The sequence below is a fragment of the Schistocerca gregaria genome, chromosome X, assembly GCF_023897955.1.
Source record: "Schistocerca gregaria isolate iqSchGreg1 chromosome X, iqSchGreg1.2, whole genome shotgun sequence".
NCBI lineage: Eukaryota > Metazoa > Arthropoda > Insecta > Orthoptera > Acrididae > Schistocerca > Schistocerca gregaria.
In genome coordinates this window covers 34840086-34862118 of record NC_064931.1, presented here as the reverse complement: position 1 = coordinate 34862118, position 22033 = coordinate 34840086, and the positions used below count along the sequence as shown (strand labels likewise).

The 22033-nt window shown below is 44.6% G+C and overlaps 1 protein-coding gene across 1 annotated transcript in view; it reads right to left on the bottom strand.

Moving 5' to 3' along the window:
- The window catches only part of LOC126298156 (histone-lysine N-methyltransferase 2D-like), a 989658-nt gene that overhangs the window by 488142 nt on the left and 479483 nt on the right, over positions 1-22033 (bottom strand). The window lies entirely within an intron of this gene.

Sequence of the window (22033 nt, the reverse complement as noted above, 5' to 3'; positions counted from 1 at the left end):
CCTTGCACAGAATGTGAGTTGAGAACAAACAAAGCGAAGACAAAGCCGATGTTAAGTAGCAGGAAGAAGAAGAACTACTCACTTGACGTTAAAACTGCGAATGACAAAGTGGTAGAAGAAAATCTGATAAACAGTAAAATTAAACTGATGGGCGAATCAAGAAGGATAGCACTAGCAGCTAAAAGGAAGTTTCCTTTAGTAAAAGATGTGGTGTAACATATTGATAGGGATTTAAGAAATAAGGTCCTGAAAGTGTACATGTAGAGCACAGCAGTAAATCGAAGCACGGACTATCGGAAACCCAAAGGAGAGAAGGAAGATTAGGGTTTAACGTCACGCCGACGACAAGTCACTACTGACAGAGTACAAGCTAGGCTTAGAGAACGATAGGGAAGGAAATTGGCAGTGCCTTTCACAAATCAGTCATCCCCACATTTACCTTAAGACTTAAGCGCCGCAGGTGAAAAACAGAAAACCTAAATTTGGACATAGGATGGCTATTCACAACACGAATTCAGCGTCTTATCACTGCGCCATCTCGTTCGATGGAAAATCGAAACAAGAATGAACTGGAATTACTTCAAATGTCGTGTTGTCGAAAAATAAAAATTAAACGATCACAGTAGTCTTTAGAAAACGCATACTCGGATGGCGGACCGGTCAGTGGGATACCCGATACGGTATCCTGAATGACTGACGCTGGAAAGGATTTGTAAGGGCAGACAAAGTGCGGGACATGCGAAAAAACACTGGGAGTAGTAGGGGGTAACTACGAAATAAAAACGCAAGACAAGAAGAGACCGAAGGAAAATTAAACCAGTGTCTGCCATTTATGTGACGTCATCAGAGGCATAGGTACTGTGCAATTACAGAAAAAAATGCGCCAACCGTCATACATGTATTTCCTGGGAGACTGTATCACAATGGCAGTTTACACAGGAGTTTTATGTTGCTAGGTGCCCGGTTGGCGATAATATTGTGAAAAAATGGAGATTCGTGAATTACATATGATTTGGTATGCCTTAGAAATTAATCAGTAAGATGCATCGATCTCTAACCACAGTATTCGAAACAGTCGTGATATATGGAGGAGCTCCACTATGGCTCACGTCACCACTATGGCTCACGTCACCACTAAGGCTCACATCAGTGAAGAAATAGATCCGTATTTGCGGTCGCACTGCTCCCGAGAAGCCATAGATCACAAGGAAAAGAAGTGGTATGTCACTTAGTGAAATACAAATAATGTCGTTGTTCATCTGCAAATCAGTGGAAGAAAACTTTGTGAAATGATGATTCACTAGTTGGAAATCAGCTACGTGTTTCCACTAACGCCCTTCATCAGTTCATGAATCACATAATAATAGTTTTAAATGACAAGCTTTTTGCCACCTTTGTGGGGGATTTAGATTGTCACTAACAACATTCAGTAGGTCAGTGACTGTATTTTACAAGGTCTGTATAATTCAATGCAATGTTCCTTTGGACATTCATGAAGACACGCACGCATGCATCCATGTCCAAAGGAACAGAGACTGCTGACGACTGAAAGTCGAATTAAATTATGCAACGCATTCGGAATACGCTTTTACACCAGCTATACGATTCACTACCAACGTATAAAAATTTGTGCCCAACTGGGACTCGAACCCGTATCTACCGCTTTACGTGAGAGAGCGCCTTAACCAATTTTTTTTGTTTTTTTGTTTTGTTTTTGTTCTACCGACTTTTTTGTTTCTTCTTTTTTGTTTTTTTTTTGTTTATTTTTTAAAATGGAACTGAAAAAACTAAGTGCCACCACCACTTTTCATCCTGGTCCACTTCAGGCGTTGGCTCCTGAGTAAACCTACCCCAGAGAGCTGCCTATATACCAGGGGAAAAATGGTAAATCAAGGTTAGGGCTATCCATACAAACAAAACAAAATCTGCCTTTTTCTAATTTTATTTTTATTTTTATTGTTGTTATGTTTTTTTTTTGTTGTTGTTGTTTAGTTTTGTGGTGTAATTGATCAGAGGCCTTCTGCGCCCCGCTGGTAATATGTTGAGTCACGTCTTCTCGAAATTGATGTGTTCTGTTCAATTGTTCAGAAATGTTCATTTGTTCAAACAGGAAACCTTCTTCTCTCTTGGCTTAACACATTCCAACTGCGAGGCGGGTCGTGGAAAGCACTCCCAAGGAAGTTCGAGAAAAATTGTCTGTATTTTGGGTGACGGACAACGACATAATGACGGTCATTGAGGTATGTCCAAAAATCGAGTACAGAGTCGACAGTTTGTCCAAATACACTCCTGGAAATGGAAAAAAGAACACATTGACACCGGTGTGTCAGACCCACCATACTTGCTCCGGACACTGCGAGAGGGCTGTACAAGCAATGATCACACGCACGGCACAGCGGACACACCAGGAACCGCGGTGTGGCCGTCGAATGACGCTAGCTGCGCAGCATTTGTGCACCGCCGCCGTCAGTGTCAGCCAGTTTGCCGTGGCATACGGAGCAGTGCATGTGCAGTTGACGGACTTTGAGCGAGGGCGTATAGTGGGCATGCGGGAGGCCAGGTGGACGTACCGCCGAATTGCTCAACACGTGGGGCGTGAGGTCTCCACAGTACATCAATGTTGTCGCCAGTGGTCGGCGGAAGGTGCACGTGCCCGTCGACCTGGGACAGGACTGCAGCGACGCACGGATGCACGCCAAGACCGTAGGATCCTACGCAGTGCTGTAGGGGACCGCACCGCCACTTCCCAGCAAATTAGGGACACTGTTGCTCCTGGGGTATCGGCGAGGACCATTTGCAACCGTCTCCATGAAGCTGGGCTACGGTCCCGCACACCGTTGGGCCGTCTTCCGCTCATGCCCCAACATCGTGCAGCCCGCCTCCAGTGGTGTCCCGACAGGCGTGAATGGAGGGACGAATGGAGATGTGTCGTCTTCAGCGATGAGAGTCGCTTCTGCCTTGGTGCCAATGATGGTCGTATGCGTGTTTGGCTCCGTGCAGGTGAGTGCCACAATCAGGACTGCATACGACCGAGGCACACAGGGCCAACACCCGGCATCATGGTGTGGGGAGCGATCTCCTACACTGGCCGTACACGTCTGGTGATCGTCGAGGGGACACTGAATAGTGCACGGTACATCCAAACCGTCATCGAACCCATCGTTCTACCATTCCTAGACCGGCAAGGGAACTTGCTGTTCTAACAGGACAATGCACGTCCGCATGTATCCCGTGCCACCCAACGTGCTCTAGAAGGTGTAAGTCAACTACCCTGGCCAGCAAGATCTCCGGATCTGTCCCCCATTGAGCATGTTTGGGACTGGATGAAGCATCGTCTCACGCGGTCTGCATGTCCAGCACGAACGCTGGTCCAACTGAGGCGCCAGGTGGAAATGGCATGGCGAGCCGTTCCACAGGACTACATCCAGCATCTCTACGATCGTCTCCATTGGAGAATAGCAGCCTGCATTGCTGCGAAAGTTGGATATACACTGTACTAGTGCCGACATTGTGCATGCTCTGTTGCCTGTGTCTGTGTGCCTGTGGTTCTGTCAGTGTGATCATGTGATGTATCTGACCCCAGGAATGTGTCAATAAAGTTTCCCCTTCTTGGGACAATGAATTCATGGTGTTCTTATTTCAATTTCCAGGAGGGTAGGTAGCGAATGTCATGTCCGCGAATCCAATTCACAGCATTGGTCTTTGTCCGAGGAAATTATTCACATTACGGAAATAATAATGATAGGGGAGTAATCCGATCCGGAATGTCCCGCGTTAGAAAAGCGACAATACGACGAATCAAGTGCCAAACCTTCGCCGCCGGTCCGCAAACAAACCGATGCTCCTCACTGTTTGGCACTCCACACGTGGAACATATAGGTGATTGGGCGAGGTGGATACGATGAAGGCAAAATTGGTTGATTTGCTTACCATTGACAGTTAGGTACCAGACAGATTGAACATTCGTGTCAAGGTAATGGGCGAAATCCGCGCGCCATACATGGCGCCAGTCACCCTAGGGGAACTTTTGTTCAATCGGGTTAGGTGGACGACCTAATTGGAGGACATTGTATACTGCCTTTGTCTTGAGTAAAAGCTGTCTTGGTAAGGTGAGGCGTAGATAACTGAGTTCAAGAGAGAAGTATCGTATATAATGGAACAGGGCCGGAACATCCGAGATCATCACTGGGGCTGACAGTGAGACTGGCGAATATGCCGACAGGAGGAGACCAGTGAGGTTCGTTGGGCAATGTGTCCATACCGTCATCTGGGAGCTGACAAATAGGGCGCGAGCTCTATCCGGCACGTGAAACAGACCTATCCCACATTGTTCACGGGGAAGAGTAAGGGTTGCATAGTTAACTTTGAACAACAGCCCATAACTGACGAAAGATGCCATCGCTGCCAACATGCGACGTGACACAATAAGCAGGAAAGGTAGAACTTGTGCTACATGGGGAACTCGGGATGCGATATATATATTGACATATCGAGCTTGTTGGAGAATATCTAGGGATCGAAGGCGATGGTCCATAAGACCTGCTCTGATCATTAAAAGGAGGCGTCGGCAGTTGATGGCGGCTGAACGCCGGAGATCAGATGAAAAATCTATTCCCAAACAGCGAATGGTATCAACGGTGGTGAGAGGTGTAACACACTCCACAGGGAGTCCCGTGCCAATGAACATAACTTGTGACTTACGTAAGTTTAAAGAGCTACCCGACGCCTCACCACAAGTCGCTACCCACGTCAAAACAGCTCGAACCGCGTCGGCATTACGTAAACAGATGACTACATCGTCAGCATAGGCAGTGCAACAGAATCGGTATCGATCTATGGACAACCCTACCAAACGTTGTCTGAGTCCACATAGCAAGGATTCCAAGGAAAAGGCGTACAAAATCGCTGATAGAGGGCAACCTTGACGTACGGATCGACCTATTTTTATCGGAGGAGTCTGCCATTGTACATAATCCTGGAAGAGGCACCCCGCAGAAGGCGCATCACTATCGTGATAACGGCGACTGGGAAACCCATATGGTGGAGAACGGCCGTAAGGAACGAATGGTCAACCCTATCAAAAGCTTGACTAAAGTCCAAAGACGCAGGTTCCCCAGAGAGGCATTGTGCCTGGGTAACGGCGATCATATCCCTGTAGCGGCATAAGGCCGTGTGGATATTATTATCCCCTCCCAAAGACGCTTGGTCTGGCGACACAACATATCAGGCAACGTTTTTAAGTAGTGTTGCCAAAAGGCGAGTGAAGATTTTCATATCACTGTAAAGGAGGGTGAGGGGCCGATAATCACTGATATTGTTGCCACCATGCGGTTTATGTACAGGAATAATAATTCCTTCCATGAAAGCGTCCGGCACAGGTACTTCCGGAGACATCAGTTCCCGACAGATGGAGGTGAAGGTGGACTCTAACAAGTCACGGAAGTTGCGATGAAATTCGAGGGGAAGACCGTCGGGTCCTGGGGAGCGATTGATGGTTCCTGGCCGGAACGCATCGCGGACTTCATCATCAGTCACCTCTGACACCAAGTCAATCGCCGCATCTCCCAGGATACCACCGAAGTTGAGCTGTGAGACTTCCTCGATCAACCCTGGGGAATGTGGAATTGCGGCGTAGAGCTGCTGGTACTGGGCGTGAAGCACATTCCCTATTGCAGATTGGGTTACGTAGCGACGCCCTTCTTGGTCTGTTAGGACGGGAATCAATATTCGGCGTCGATGTTGGCGTTCTTGGATGATATGGTACATAGATGGATGTTCATGACGCATGCGATCAGCAGTACGAGATCGTACTATCGCTCCTTCCAAATGCCTTCGCATGAGATTGGAGATATGGGCCTTAGCATGGTTCTTCCTTGTATGGTGCTCAGGGGAGGCTGGCATCGTGGAGCATTCTCGTAGGATCCTGTAGTAGAAGTCCATAGTGCTCTTCCTCCAGGCGACAACATCTTTGCCATACTGGATCAAAGTTTTTCGAAGAGCAGGTTTTGCACACTGGATCCACCAGGATATGGTAGACGGATACGTGGGACGGCGTCTATTACATGTGATCCAAGTGTCTTCTATTAGAAGTCGACAGTCAGGTGAATTAAGAAGTGCCGTGTTCAGTTTCCATAAACCACGTCCGTGCCATACTGCCTGTCTTCTGAGAACAACGTCACAAAGTAAGCCTCATGATCTGAGAAAGCAACAGGCCAGATTTCAGCCTGTCTAGTGTGTTGAATTAGGGCTCGAAGGATGTAGATACGATCCTGTCGGCTAGAGGAGTGCACAGTGTAGTACGTAAAACCCACAAGATCACCGTGAACCTGTCTCTACGTGTCGACAAATTGTAGCCCCGTCACGACTGCTTCCAGAGCTGCGCATGGTGAGTGACGCGGCAATTGATCCTGAGGTCGCTGGGTGCAGTTGAAGTCTGCACCTATGACCCAGTCATCGTGTGGTCCCATAAAAAAGGGGTGTAGCTTCATCTGCGAAGAAGGCATTGCGTTCACGACGGTGGCTGGAGCCCGACGGCGCATAAATGTTGACGATGCTTACACCATACCTCTGCCGTTGGGGAGGTATAGGACATCTTCGGCAGGAAGACCTTCTCGTAAGATGATGGCAACACCACTACCGGTGTTCGAAGCGGGAGAAAGATGCGCCGTGAAGTCATGTGGTGGTGAAAAATCGGCGACATGCACTTCCTGAAAAAGCGCAATATCAATGTCCGCATCATAAATCATATCGCGGAGCAGCGCTAGTTTGTGGGGCGCACGAATGGTCACGAGGTTAATCGTTGCGACACGATAATGCTGGTGTTGGATGGAGTCCCACAGGCACAGGTGGGGCTGCTTCTTCAGGAGCGAGAGGTCGTCGATCTTGCCGGTCCGCCGAAGAGGTTGCTATTGTGGAGAGTTTGCGGGCGCGGGCGCAACCGATGGGGGCGCCCCATCATCAGCACCGTCCACCCCAGTCCCTTCGATCTCCACGTCGTCTGCCCAGGAGACTGATACTGCGGTAGGGTACCGGCTGTGTACATCATTCATGTGGAGAGGAGACGTAGTTTTCGGCTCAGCGGATAGACTCTCTTCAACGTCGACCTGTGGGGGCGACGGGGCCAGTAAGGAGGGGTGATCGTTGCCAGTGGTCGCCTGTGGCGGGTCGTTCGCATCAGACTTTTGGTCATCATAGAGCGGTTTGTCGTCCATATTCGGTTCTGAATCCCCGGTATCCCTCCGTAGAATGGATTTATGAGGGGGTGTACGGCTACGTTTCTTTCTCTTTCGTGTCGACCCTTGTTTTCGAACAGGTCGTTCCGAGTCTGATTGCTGGTGGCTTTCGTCTGATTCCGGACCAGTCTGAAGGAAAGCAGAAGTAGGTACCACTCCCGGATCAACGTCCATCTCAGTAGCATTTTCAGTCACAGTGCTGCGATGATGCGGCAGGTCAGGATCTGGCGTCTGTGGCACCTCAGAAGGAATCTCAGTAGCGGTTGCATCTACCCGATCAGACGACGTCAACGGAGAAGGAAGACCCTGTGTAGAGGTGCTACGTTCCTGGGCAACCTTGGCATATGTGAGAGGGGTCTGAGTGATGACCGCTGGGGACGCTTCCTCGCCGACCGGCGTCTGGATCAGGCGGCGTCGCATGCAGGCGGATCTGACGTGGCCTTCTTGTCCACAACCCGCACATGCTCGGGGTTGGCCGTCGTACATGACAATGGCTCGCACACCGTCAATTGTCAGGTATGGTGGTATATGTTTTTTCAGTTCAATTTTGACCTGACGCACACCATTAAGGACATGGTAGGTCGTGAAGGTTGGCCACTTTTCCTCGACGTAACCGATGACGTTATCGTATGGTTGTAACGCAGAGACAACTACGTCCTTCGGCACTTCAAAAGGTAGTTCAAACACCCTAATCGTGCGTTGACAGTACTCTGCGAGTTCACGTGTTACAGCTCTGACGTGACCATCAGAGTATTTGAACTTACGTCCATTGGCATGGCGGCGAATAACATATTCACACACCTCGGTGTTTGTCATTTTAATATGAACGACACTACTCGTGATCGAAAAATGGATTCTGAGAACGTGGGTAGGATCTAAACGAACTTCTTCACGTAGCAACGTTTCAACTTCATGTGCATGAGGTCCCGCATGTTCAGCTGGGAAGGAAACTTTAAGGGTCGCACGGTGGTAAGCGCTCGACATGTTCACGGTAGACGGACACAAGCCTTCAAGCTACGACGCGGAAGTAAACAACGCCTGCAGCGGAGCACGGGGCCGGCGCGCGGGGCCGTCCGCACGCTGCCACGGCTGAGAGCCGACTGCTAACGGCCAGACCCAAGCTTCCGTGTGTCCTAGTGTGTCCTATTGTGCTCGCATACAAATCGTAAGGTCCTCGCAGAGGTTCAAAAATGGTTCAAATGGCTATGAGTACTATGGGACTTAACTTCTGAGGTCATCAGTCCCCTACAACTTAGAACTTTAAAAACCTAACTAACCTAAGAACATCACATACATCCATGCCCGAGGCAGGATTGGAACCTGCCACCGTAGCGGTCGCGCGGCCCCAGACTGTAGCGCCTAGAACCGCTCGGCCACTCTGGCCGGCCCTCGCAGGGGGAGAGACTGTTTTGCTCGTCAGATTGTCTTTTTTTGTCGTAGGTCAGTATCTGTATTTTACGGTTTCTGTATAATTCGATGCAATGTTCCTTCGGATATGCATGCATGCATGTCTTCATAAACACGCCAGCTGATAATTATGACTAGGTATTATATACACATGACATTTTGTATGGCCAAGTGCACCCTCTGGTAACAGATGTTGCCTCGAGGAAATGAGCTTCAAAGATGGCGTAGTCGAATTCACGCTGTTTGCTCTGGGGAGAGGTGATTTGAAGATCCTCAGCATTAACTACATAACATCACTGTATGCCTCAGTTTCCGGACTCTAATGAAGTCGATAATCTGTAATCGAGTTTTGAGCAGATAATGCGCGACATATCACCTTCTCTGCTGTCGCTGTAAGAATTAAATGACACATTTGGTTAACCTCCATTTTCCCCTGAAAGTGGACATCGTGGATTGGAATACCGTCACCTGCATTGGTCTTAGTTTTAAATACGCCCTTATAATGTATTAGTCTGTGTGTCCATGTAGAGATAAGATCAAAAATTATAGAAATGAGAGTGTACTACATATCGATACACCAGTATCACTGGGTCAATGGTCCTGTTCATTTATTCGTACTAAATCTCTGTACATGATATGTGTAATACAAACTCCAATGGAAAACGAGACTGAAAATGGGCGCAAGTGTACCAATAATAATGAACAGAGCTACTTGAACAGAAAAGTTCAATCAGTCAACTCAGTCAAATACGTGGGTATAACAATCTGTGTCGATATGAAATGGAACTTCCCCCCATGAACCATGGACCTTGCCGTTGGTGGGGAGGCTTGCGTGCCTCAGCGATACAGATAGACGTACCGTAGGTACAACCACAACGGAGGGATATCTGTTGAGAGGCCAGACAAACGTGTGGTTCCTGAAGAGGGGCAGCAGCCTTTTCAGTAGTTGCAGGGGCAACAGTCTCGATGATTGACTGATCTGGCCTTGTAACAATAACCAAAACGGCCTTGCTGTGCTGGTACTGCGAACGGCTGAAAGCAAGGGGAAACTACGGCCGTAATTTTTCCCGAGGGCATGCAGCTTTACTGTATGATTAAATGATGATGGCGTCCTCTTGGATAAAATATTCCGGAGGTAAAGTAGCCCCCCATTCGGATCTCCGGGCGGGGACTACTCACTAGAATGTCGCTATCAGGAGAAAGAAAACTGGCGTTCTACGGGTCGGAGCGTGGAATGTCAGATCCCTTAATCAGGCAGGTAGGTTAAAAAGTTAAAAAGGGAAATGGATAGGTTAAAGTTAGATATAGTGGGAATTAGTGCAGTTCGGTGGCAGGAGGAACAAGACTTCTGGTCAGGTGACTACAGGGTTATAAACACAAAATCAAATAGGGGTAATGCAGGAGTAGGTTTAATAATGAATAGGAAAATACGAATGCGGGTAAGCTACTACAAACAGCATAGTGAACGCATTATTGTGGCCAAGATAGATACGAAGCCCACACCTACTACAGTAGTACAAGTTTACATGCCAACTAGCTCTGCAGATGACAAAGAAATGTATGATGAACCAAAAGAAATTATCCAGATAGTGAAGGGAGACGAAAATTTAATAGTCATGGGTGACTGGAATTCGAGTGTAGGAAAAGGGAGAGAAGGAAACGTATTAGGTGAATATGGATTGGGGCTAAGAAATGAAAGAGGAAGCCGCCTGGTAGAATTTTGCACGGAGCACAACTTAATCATAGCAAAATTTGGTTTAAGAAACATGAAAGAAGGTTGTATACATGGAAGAACCCTGGAGATACTAAAAGGTATCAGATAGATTATATAATGGTAAGACAGAGATTTAGGAATCAGGTTTTAAATTGTAAGACATTTCCAGGGGCAGATGTGGACTCTGACAACAATCTATTGGTTATGACCTGTAGATTAAAACTGGAGAAACTACAAAAAGTTGGGAATTTAAGGAGGTGGGACCTGGATAAACTGAAAAAAACCAGAGGTTATACAGAGTTTCAGGGAGAGCATAAGGGAACAATTGACAAGAATGGGGCAAAGAAATGCAGTAGAAGAAGAATGGGTAGCTCTGAGGGATGAAGTAGTGAAGGCAGCAGAGGATCAAGTAGGAAAAAAGAAGAGGGCTAGTAGAAATCCTTGGGTAACAGAAGAAATATTGCATTTATTTGATGAAAGGAGAAATTATAAAAATACAGTAAATGAAACAGGCAGAAAGGAATACAAACGTCTCAAAAATGAGATCGACAGGAAGTGCAAAATGGCTAAGCAGGGATGGCTAGAGGACAAATGTAAGGATGTAGAGGCTTATCTCACCAGGGGTAAGATTGACACTGCCTACAGGAAAATCAAAGAGACCTTTGGAGATAAGAGAACCACTTGTATGAACATCAAGAGCTCAAATGGAAACCCAGTTCTAAGCAAAGAAGGGAAAGCAGAAAGGTGGATGGAGTATATAGAGGGTCTACACAAGGGCGATGTACTTGAGGACAATATTATGGAAATGGAAGAGGATGTAGATGAAGACGAAATGAGAGATACGATACTGCGTGAAGAGTTTGACAGAGCACTGAAAGACCTGAGTCGAAACAAGGCCCCCGGAGTAGACAACATTCCATTGGAACTACTGACGGCCGTGGGAGAGCCAGTCCTGACAAAACACTACCATCTGGTAAGCAAGATGTATGAAACAGGCGAAATTCCACCAGACTTCAGGAAGAATATAATAATTCCAATCCCAAAGAAAGCATGTGTTGACAGATGTGAAAATTACCGAAATATCAGTTTAATAAGCCACAGCTGCAAAATACTAACACGAATTCTTTACAGACGAATGGAAAAACTAGCAGAATCCGACCTCGGGGAAGATCAGTTTGGATTCCGTAGAAATACTGGAACACGCGAGGCAATACTGACCTTACGACTTATCGTAGAAGAAAAATTAGGGAATGGCAAACCTACGTTTGTAGTGTTTGTAGACTTAGAGAAAGCTTTTGACAATGTTGACTGGAATACTCTCTTTCAAATTCTAAAGGTGGCAGTGGTGAAATACAGGGAGCGAAAGGGTATTTACAATTTGTACAGAAACCAAATGCCAGTTATAAGAGTCGAGGGAAATGAAAGGGAAGCAGTGGTTGGGAAGGGAGTAAGACAGGGTTGTAGCCCCTCCCCGATGTTATTCAATCTGTATATTGGGCAAGCAGTAAAGGAAGCAAAAGAAAAATTCGGAGTAGGAATAAAAATCCATGGAGAAGAAATAAAAAGTTTGAGGTTCGCCGATGACATAGTAATTCTGTCAGAGACAGCAAAGGACTTGGAAGAGCAGTTGAATCGAATGGACAGTGTCTTGAAAGGAGGATATAAGATGAACATCAACAAAAGCAAAACCAGGATAATGGAATGTAGTCGAATTAAGTCGGGTGATGCTGGGGGAATTAGATTAGGATGTGAGACACTTAAAGTAGTAAAGGAGTTTTGCTATTTGGGGAGCAAAATAACTGATGATGGTCGAAGTAGAGAGGATATAAAATGTAGACTGGCAATGGCAAGGAAAGCGTTTCTGAAGAAGAGAAATTTGTTAACATCGAGTATCGATTTAAGTGTCAGGAAGTCATTTCTGAAAGTATTTGTATGGAGTGTAGCCATGTATGGAAGTGAAATATGGACGATAAATAGTTTGGACAAGAAGAGAATAGAAGCTTTCGTAATGTGGTGCTACAGAAGAATGCTGAAAATTAGAGGGGTCGATCACATAACTAATGAGGAAGTATTGAATAGGATTGGGGAGAAGAGAAGTTTGTGGCACAACTTGACCAGAAGAAGGGATCGGTTGGTAGGACATTTTCTGAGGCATAGAGGGATCACCAATTTAGTATTGGAGGGCAGCGTGGAGGGTAAAAATCGTAGAGGGGGACCAAGAGATGAATACACTAAGCAGATTCAGAAGGATGTAGGTTGCAGTAGGTACAGGGAGATGAAGAAGCTTGCACAGGATAAAGTAGCATGGAGAGCTGCATCAAACCAGTCTCAGGACTGAAGACCACAACAAAACAACATGAAATGGAAGAATCACACAGGCTCAGTGATAGGTTAAGCATGTTGTAAATGTTGGTTCAATAGTAGGATACTGGGCTAATTCATCCGGGGATTGTTTACAAAATTCCTTTTCACCCAACCTTAGAAAATTGCTCATGAGTGTTGGAGCCATACCAAATAGGACTAACATTGGATTAAGAACTTACACAAATAAAGGAAACCAGACTGGTGAAAAGTATGTTTGAGTCACAGCAGAGCGCCACGGAAATTCCGAAAAAACTGAACTTGCTGGCGTTTGTACACAGTTCACTCACGTTAATCTGACCACCGTATACATTAGACGTCAACGTACAACCACCGCTCACAAACGGCAGATGGTGACACTAGCAGGTATATAAAGCATGCCGAGGGTTGTTGAAAACAGTTCTGTCGTCGTTGTAATGCGGAAATGGAGCTATTTAACTGATGTCTAAAATGGCACGATCATCGGATTTCGGGCCAAGGGTGGTAGCATTTCCGAAACGGCTGTGTTTGTAATCTGATTGCGTGCGGCCAGGCTCAAAGTATACCGTTCATGGCAAAATGGCGCGATCCAAAACCGTCGCTGAGGCAACTGCTGTGACCACAGATCGTAGATGACAGGGTGACCAACGGCTGAGGAGATGTGTACACTCGGACAGATATGCAACTGTTTAGCAACTGACCGCCCAAATGGACCATAGGGCTACCAACAGTGTCTCCTCAACGACCGTTCAGTGAACGTTGCTGCGTTTGGGCCTCTGTAGCAGGCGCCTGGTCCAGGCACCCATGCTGACATTGGCACGCCAGTACCACAAATGGACATCACTGTGTAGCGACAGGTGCCCTATTCAGATCCCTCACGTCTCATGCTCCATCGGACTGATGGCTGTTGGGGTGTCGGTGTCAAATGCCTGAAAGCGCACCCTGTGTGCTTTAAGGTTCAAATGGCTCTGAGCGCCATAGTACTTAACATCTGAGGTCATCAGTCCCCTAGAACTTAGAACTACTTAAACTTAACTAAACGAAGGACATCAGACACATCCATGCCCGAGGCAGGATTCGAACCTGCGACCGTAGCGGTCGTGCGGTTCCAGACTGAAGCGTCTAGAACCGCTTGGCCACAACGGCCGGCGTGCGTTAAGGTCTGGGGAATGTTTTCGTAGCATTCCCTGGGTGATTCTGTCATTCTGGAAGGCACAATAGATCAACATAAGTACACGTCTATACTTGAGGACCATGTTCAAAACTACATGCACTTTGTTTTTCCTCGGCACGATGGCATCCACCAGCAAGACAATGCAACGTGCCACAGCTCGCATTGCACGTGAGTGGTTCGAAGAGCACCAGGATGATATTTCCGTACTCCCCTGGCCATCAAACTCCCCGCATTTAAACCCCATCGAGAACATGTGGGAGCACTTCGATTGGACTGTTGACGCCATGGATTCTCAACCGAGAAACCTAGCTCAGAACTTCATTGACTGTCTGCCTGCACGCCTCGCAGCGGTCCGCATTGCGACAGGTTGTTATTCAAGCTTTTGACAGGTGACCATATTAATATGGCTGGACAGTGTAGATACCAATTATCCCGCGGAAACCTACTACACAGTTCCAGGAACAAGTTCTGCGTAAAGAATGTTGTAATATACTACAGCCCACTATATATCACTTCCGCAGGGTCACGAAGATAAATTAGACTGATTACATCGCGCACAGAGACAGTTAATCAGTCATTATTTCCGCGCTCCGTAGGCTAATGGAACAGGGAAAAACCATACTATCTGGTAAAATGGTTGGTATACAATTCACAGTGGTTTGCGGTGTATCTATATAAATGTAGAAACGTAGCCAAAGGACAAATTAAGAATATATATAGAATGTTGTACATTGTGTGGTGAATGATACAAAGCTCATACGGAAGTATTTTAAAGCAACTTCCAGATAAGTTAAAGGTGGTACTAAGTAGAATTAACCTTGTACATTAATGCTATTTTAGTTTACTGATAACCATCTCTTTAGAAAGTGAAGTACGAAGTTTTTGGTTTAATATCTAGTCAATGTTAACGTAATCAGAAGCGAAGCTATAACTCAGTTAGATAACACTAAGTACGGAATTCTGTTGCGGCCATACTGAAAGAACTAACCCGACATTTTCTTCAAGCGATTTTGGGGAAAGCAGAAAAATCTCAGTCAGGGACGTAGGGCGGTGGTTTGAAACCTGGTTCTACTGGATGCGAGTCCAACTCGTTCGGTATAAATTTTGGAAGGCAACTCACGAGTCTCACAAAAGGGAATGGATCAGTATCAGTTTGTTACTATAACAACAGTCCATCGGTACAAACGAATAGTTGACAAAGCTCTAGAACAGGTGTTCCCTGTGTTCACTTTTTAACGAACTTGGGAAGGTAGGGAGCGGGGCGAAGGGTTGCTGTAGGTTGAACGACGACTGCCGCATGGGTGGGGAACTGTACGGAAGGAATAATTTTAGCCATCTTGTTCAGTGCTGGAAAAACTCATACGTGCGTCGTGCTGATCAACTACTGTGTAGGGCAGAAATGTGACATACACAAGTAATAAGTATACTACACAGTCGTTCATGTTCACATGTGGTGCATATTTCGTCCACAAGAAGTGGCATTATGAGGCCAACGACTGTTGATCAATACAAATAAAACAGTTTCTGCGTCAGTTACTTGTTTATTTTGCCAATACATGTTTCGATGGTTCACCTGAAGATGGTGGTGTGTACCATAGAAACGTATAGTGGCAAAATAAACAAGTTACTCACGCAGAAACTGTTTTATTTGTTTTCACAGATGGCAGTTATTAGTAGCAAATAAAAAAAAACTTCTTAGGCTGGTTTTGATACAAATATTCAGTGAGTAAGAAAGGAATCACATTTAAAATGTTTATTAAACTTTTGCATAAAATAATAATATAAACCAGTTGTGCAAGAAAATAATAAACTGAATATGGAGTGTGTAGTAAATTAGGATCCAAAAAGGAAGGAGATTCAGAATCAGCTCAAACTTTGACGGTAAATAAAACTTCAAATTCGGTTCCAAGCGCAAGCTCTCTTCGTATAAACATTCCATGTAACGCAACGCCCAACAAAGCGACAATAACAACAATAAATGTCCACTGAGTAACGACTATCACTGCGTCACACATTGGTACACCGTATAATTTGGCAGCAGTTGCAAAGAGACACGAAAACTTTCCAGTAAACACCGACAAGACCCGATCAAAACATCGCCAACGTCAAAACAAGATGAATAATTCCCGTCCAAGGCAGCAACGAATAATGAAGTGAGGGGTGGGAAGACGGCAGTCCGACCTTCCTGTGTCCTTAATACAGATCGAAACAAACATTCTGCGGTAAATTCAATTTCTTTAACAATGTACAGACGCCACTTTTATAAATCAGTTTTCTCACTGTAATTTTACTCTAAAATTAGAGTAACGTAAGAGATTAATTTTACTTACATCAATATGTGGTTTGTTTTCCTGTCCGTGAACCACCTGAAATGTCCTTGTGTACGACCAGTGGTACGTGTGCAACCGTCTGGCAACCCCTGGTCTAGAAAGGTATATCTAGCGGAATAATTAAAAATGATAGAGATCCATATTGGTATAGAGACTACATCAGGAAGCTTCTTAAGAAACAACTGCTACTGTATAATAGGTACAGAACAAAGCAAAAAACCGCAGAAAGGTAGGTGTTACTTGAAACGCTGTCGAAAATGTGTGAAGCCTTCAATAATCACGTAGCAAAATGTTATCACAAAACCGGTCTGAAACCACAAGCCGTTTTGGTCCTACGTTACTGTTGTCAGTGGCACGAAGACAAAAGTCTACATTCTAGCAGATGAGACGTAACCCGAAATAGGGAACAGCAAAATAGACGAGGAAATGTTGAATTTCGTCTTCAAATGTTTATTCATACAGGAACTTCAAGAAAACTTGACATCAGTCAATCACTGTACCACTGTCAGCATGAGCGCCGTAACAATCAATACTAAAGGCAGTTCAATCGTCTATATGCAGGCCACGGTGGAATCCACGACAAGTTCTACACATAATTTGCGAGTGGGTTAGTGCCGCTCAAGATGCTGACTACCCGCATATTCCTCGAGCAGAGGGAAGGCAGAAGGAAGATTAGTGTTTAACTACAAGTCGACATTGAGGTCATTAGAGACAGAGCGCAAGCTCGTTTTAAGGAAAGATGGGAAAGGAAATCGGCTGTGTTCTGTCAAAGGAACCACCCTGACATTGCCTTAATTGATTCAGGGAAATCACGAAAACTTAAACTATGATGGCCGAACGGGGATCTGAACCGTAATTCTCCTGAATGCGAGTCCACTGTACTAACAACTGGGCTACTTCGCTCGGTCCCTTGAGCATAAATATGTTCACGGCGATTACAAATGAGCGTAGGTGACACCCATTCATAAAAAATTAAACAGATCCACTGAACTACTATCCTATATCACTGAAATCGAGTTTTAGCAGAATATCTTGTTGCTGTAGTCTTCAATCCAAAAACTAGTTTTTTGCAGTTCTTTCGCTCCTCTTTGCTTTACATATATGTTCAGCTAAGCACAACTACAGCAGCCTACATCTAATAGAATGTGCTCGCCGTAGTTAATCCTTGGTATCTGTCTAAAAAATTTTCCTCTTTACTATTTCTTCATGTCTCAGGATGTGACCTACTAACATATCCCTTCTTTTAATCAAGTTGCGACACAAATTTCTTTACTCCCCGATTTGATTCAGTATCCCTTCGTAAGTTATCCGGTCTACTTATCTAAACTTCAGAATTCTTCCTGTAGCATCACATATCAAAAGTTATTCTCTTATTGTCTGAACTTACTATCGATGTATCACTTCCTTGCACGGCTACAATCCAGACAAATGATTTCAAGAAATACTTCCAAACACACAAATTTATATTAATGTGACCATATTTATCTTCGTGAAAAAAAATTCTTGTTGTTAAGAGGTTGCATGTTGTATCCTCTTTCCTTCTGACATCGTTAATTATTTTAGCGCCCAAACAGCTAAACTCATGTACTTCACTTAGTGTCTCATTTCCTCTTCTAATTTCCCGAACCTCATCCGATTTAATTCGACTACAATCCATCGCTTTATGTACTTTAGTTGATGTATATTTCGGAACCTCTTATTAAGATGCTATACATTTAGTTCACCTGATTTTCTAAGCCCTTTGCTGGCTACGAGAGAATTACAATTTCATCGACAAACCATAATATTTTAGTTTCTTCTCCCTTTACTTTAATTTGTTTTTCACCGCTTGCTCAATGTACAGATTGAGTAATTTGTGAGGTGGTATACACACCTGTCACCCTTTCATGGCTTCCGATTTTCAGAACTGCAGCCCGGTTTTTGTACAAGTAGTAGATAACCTTCGTTTCCTATATTTTATATCTGGTAACTGCAAAATAGAGTATTTTATAGTCAACATCGTCAACCGGTTTTTTCTAAATCTATAAATGCTATGAACCCGGTTTGTCATTCTTCAGTGTGCCTGCTAAGATAATTTGTAGAGCCAGCATTGCCTTGTGTGTTCGTACATTTTTTCCGGAACCCATATTTATCTTCTCCCAGGTAACTTTCTACTAGTGGTTCCTATGCTTTGTATGTAATCGGTGTTTGTGCCTGAAAACTGGCTTATTGATGTGATTTTCCTCCTTGAAATCTGGCGGTATTTCATCTGTCTCATATATCCTGCACTCCAAGTCTAACAGTTTTCTCGTGGCTTATTCTCTCAACGATCTTAATATTCAGAACATATGTCATCTATTCCACGATACTTTTCGACTTACATCTTTTAGGATTCTCGCAGTATCGCATCCCCCCATCGCGTTTTCCTTGACTTCCTTTTCCGTCTCCGTAGTACCGTCCTCGAGTTTTATTTCTTTATATAGATGTATATATAACTTGCAAGTTTCAGTCATTCCTTCTTTGTTTTGAACTGGTTTTCCATCTGAGCGGCTGATGTTCATAAATCTGGTTTTCATTTCTCTAAAGATTTTTTTAATTTTTCTATAAGCAGCTTATACCCTTCCTATAGTCATCCATGCTTCACAGTCTTCGCATTCCTCTTCTAGCCATAGTGCTTGGACACTTTGCACTTCCTGTGATTGTTTTTAGCTATCTCTATTCCTTTTTACCTGTTTACTTTTCTATATTTTCTCTTTTTTTCAGTCAAATTTAGTATCTCTGGGTAATTCATGAATTTCAACTTTATGCCTAGTTTTCTCTCTGCTTCATCTCTTAAAGATACCCGTTGGTCTTCCACTCTATTCCAGTCATCAATATAAGATCAGTCGTTGTCTAATGCTCCCTTTGAAACACTCAAAAATCTCTGCTTATATCAACTCATCCCGGTACCATCTTCTTAATTTCCAATCTTCCTTCAATTTCTTCAGCTATATTGGCATTGCATAGCCAATAAATTATGACCGAAATGAGCATCTGCCCTGGAAACAATTTGCAGTTAAAATTAGATTTATACGTCTTTGTCGTATAGTTACATAACATATCTCAAACCTTCCGGTATTTCCGCATCACTTCTACGTATAGAACCTTCTTTCAGGAACTTTTAACCAGGTGTTTTAAATGACTAAATTGTGCTTTTGGCACAATTATACCACTTAGCTTTCCCTTTTATTTCTTTCACCATGTCCATATTCTCCTACGATGTTTCTTTCTCTTTCTTTTGGCTACTTTGAATTCCAGACCCAAATTAGATCCAAATTTTCGTTGCTTTTATTTGACTAAGTAATTGATTTTCTTTTTTTTTCAGTCGCTCCATCATTCTAAACCAATTATTCTACACATATTATAGTGGCTCATGTCTTTGTCTATATGCTGCTCACAACAGCTCACCAGCATTGATACTTTATCGTTTATAATTAAACATAATTCTGCATTATTCCTATTTGATTGTCTGTTGATAATACTGTACTCACTAATGCAGAAATCTTGAGCTTATTCATTTCTTTTTTCAATTTCTCTGACCTGCCTAAATGATTAAGGGCTCTAACATTCCACTTTCCGATAAGCAGAAAGATTATTTTTCTTTCGGATGACAGCATAATCCAGAGTAGTTTCCCGCACCCCTCGCCCCCCCCCCTCCCGGAGATCCAGCGAAGGACTATTTTACTTCAGGAATGACTCTAAGACAAAAAAACGACGCACCACGAAGGAAAAATGCGTCTAGGAAAAGGCACACAATTCCGGCAGTCACCACACTATACGAAAAAGTTTTTCCTCCACAGGAACGACGTCATGAGTATAAAAACACTTAGAAGAACACAAGGACTACGAATAGCAACATGTGCCCGCGCAACGTAAACAACTTACGACATCGCTGAGAGCACCAGAAAGTGCTCGCTACGAGAGCTCGCCTCAAACTGCTGCGTCATAATCGATTCACAAACACGAGACGCTGAGAGACAAACTACGATGCGAAGCGCACAAGGACTCAACCAGACGCTAAATCGGAAACAAGGAAGCTCTCGCGGCGCTGCGATAAAGGCGAAACAAACAGAACCTACTCGACCGATGCGCGAAGCGGGAATGACTATGGAAGCCGACTGTCTGGCCACTGGCGAGGTGCTGATATCCCGCTTTACTAACTTAGAACTTGGTCCCTCTAATGTCGTTTTATTTACCTGCAAAACCTGCAAAATAGCCAAAAGAATTGGTGAAGGAAGAAAGTTTATAGTTCAATACCTCGTCGTCGTTAAGGTCATTATAGATGTAATATAAAGTCATTTTGGGTAAAGGGTGGCGAAGTAAATAGTCTGTGGCCTTATTTAAAGAACCTTCGCTCCATCTCCCTCAAGTCATTTAATAAAGCCACAGGAAACGTGACCCAGGGCCAAAATTTCAACCTGGCGCCTCACAAATAGATGCTTAGTGCCATAATCAACGCACTACCTCGTTTTGTATAATTAGGAAAGACAAGGTGATTTCTGTGGCAGCTAAGAATATTAAGTTTTCCTATTCGAATGTCTATTTAATGAGATTTCACGATACATTGTTTTATTTCATGACCTGTATCATTGTCTGTTCTTATTGATATGGAAATGAGCGTTTGGCGTCATTGGCGGGAGTCCCCTTGCGAGGGAAGTCCGGCCGCCTTGGTGCAGGTCTAATTACATTCGACGCCACATTGGGCGACCTGCGCGCCGGATGGGGATGAAATGATGATGAAGACAGCACAACACCCTGTCGCTGAGCGGAAAAAACATCCCCGACCCAACCTGGAATGGAATCCGGACCAGTAGGACGGCAACCGGACGGCAATCTGTCACGATGACCACTTTTTTTCTTTTTAATCTCATTTTGTTCGTTTTCGTTTGTTGTATCTACTCTGGGCGGACGTGGAAAGACACCCGTTTCAGTTCGTTGTTGATCCATTAACTCAGTTTTTTTTTTATTACAGAGGGCAGCCAACCCTCTGACCGAACACCCTGAGCTACCGTGCCACCTTTTTTCATTTTGTTCCATCAGTTCGTTGCATCTGCTCGGGGCGGACGTCGTAAGACATCCATTTACGTTCGTTGTTGATCTGTTAACTCAGTTTTTTTATTACAGAGGGCACATTACCCTCTGACCGAACACTCTGAACTACCGTGCCGGCACCACTCAGCTATCGAGGTGGACTTCTTGTTTATATGAACAGAATAGAAACGTCGTAAGACGACAACGTTTCGTCTAAAATACACTGTAAGAGAAAAAAAAGGAAAGGAAACGTCTCACCACGAAGGAATTATCCGAATGGGACGGAAATCGGTAGAGATGATGAACATGTACAGACAAATAAATGATTAAAATTTCAGGCAATTGCATGATTTATTCAAGAGAAAGAGCTCTAAATAATGAGCAACTCAATAACGCGCTGGTCCATCTTTGGCCCTCATAGAAGCAGTTATTGGGCTTGGCATTGATTGACAGTGTTGTCCTTCTGAGGCATATCATGCCAAACTCTGTCCAACTGTCGCATTAGATCGTCCAATCCAGAGCTGGTTGTGGGATCCTGTCCATAATGCTCCAAACGTTCCCAGCTGAAGAGAGATCCGGCGAACTTGCTGGCCAACGGAGTGCTTGACAAGGACGACAAGCAGTAGAAACTCTTGCCGTGTGCGAGCGGGCGTTATCTTGCTGAAGTGTAAGCCCAGAATGGCTTGCTATGAATGGCAACAAATCTGGGCGACGAATATCGTCGAAGCGCCGCTGTGCTGTAAGAGTGCCGCACATACGACAAAAGGGACTGTGCTATGAAAAGTAG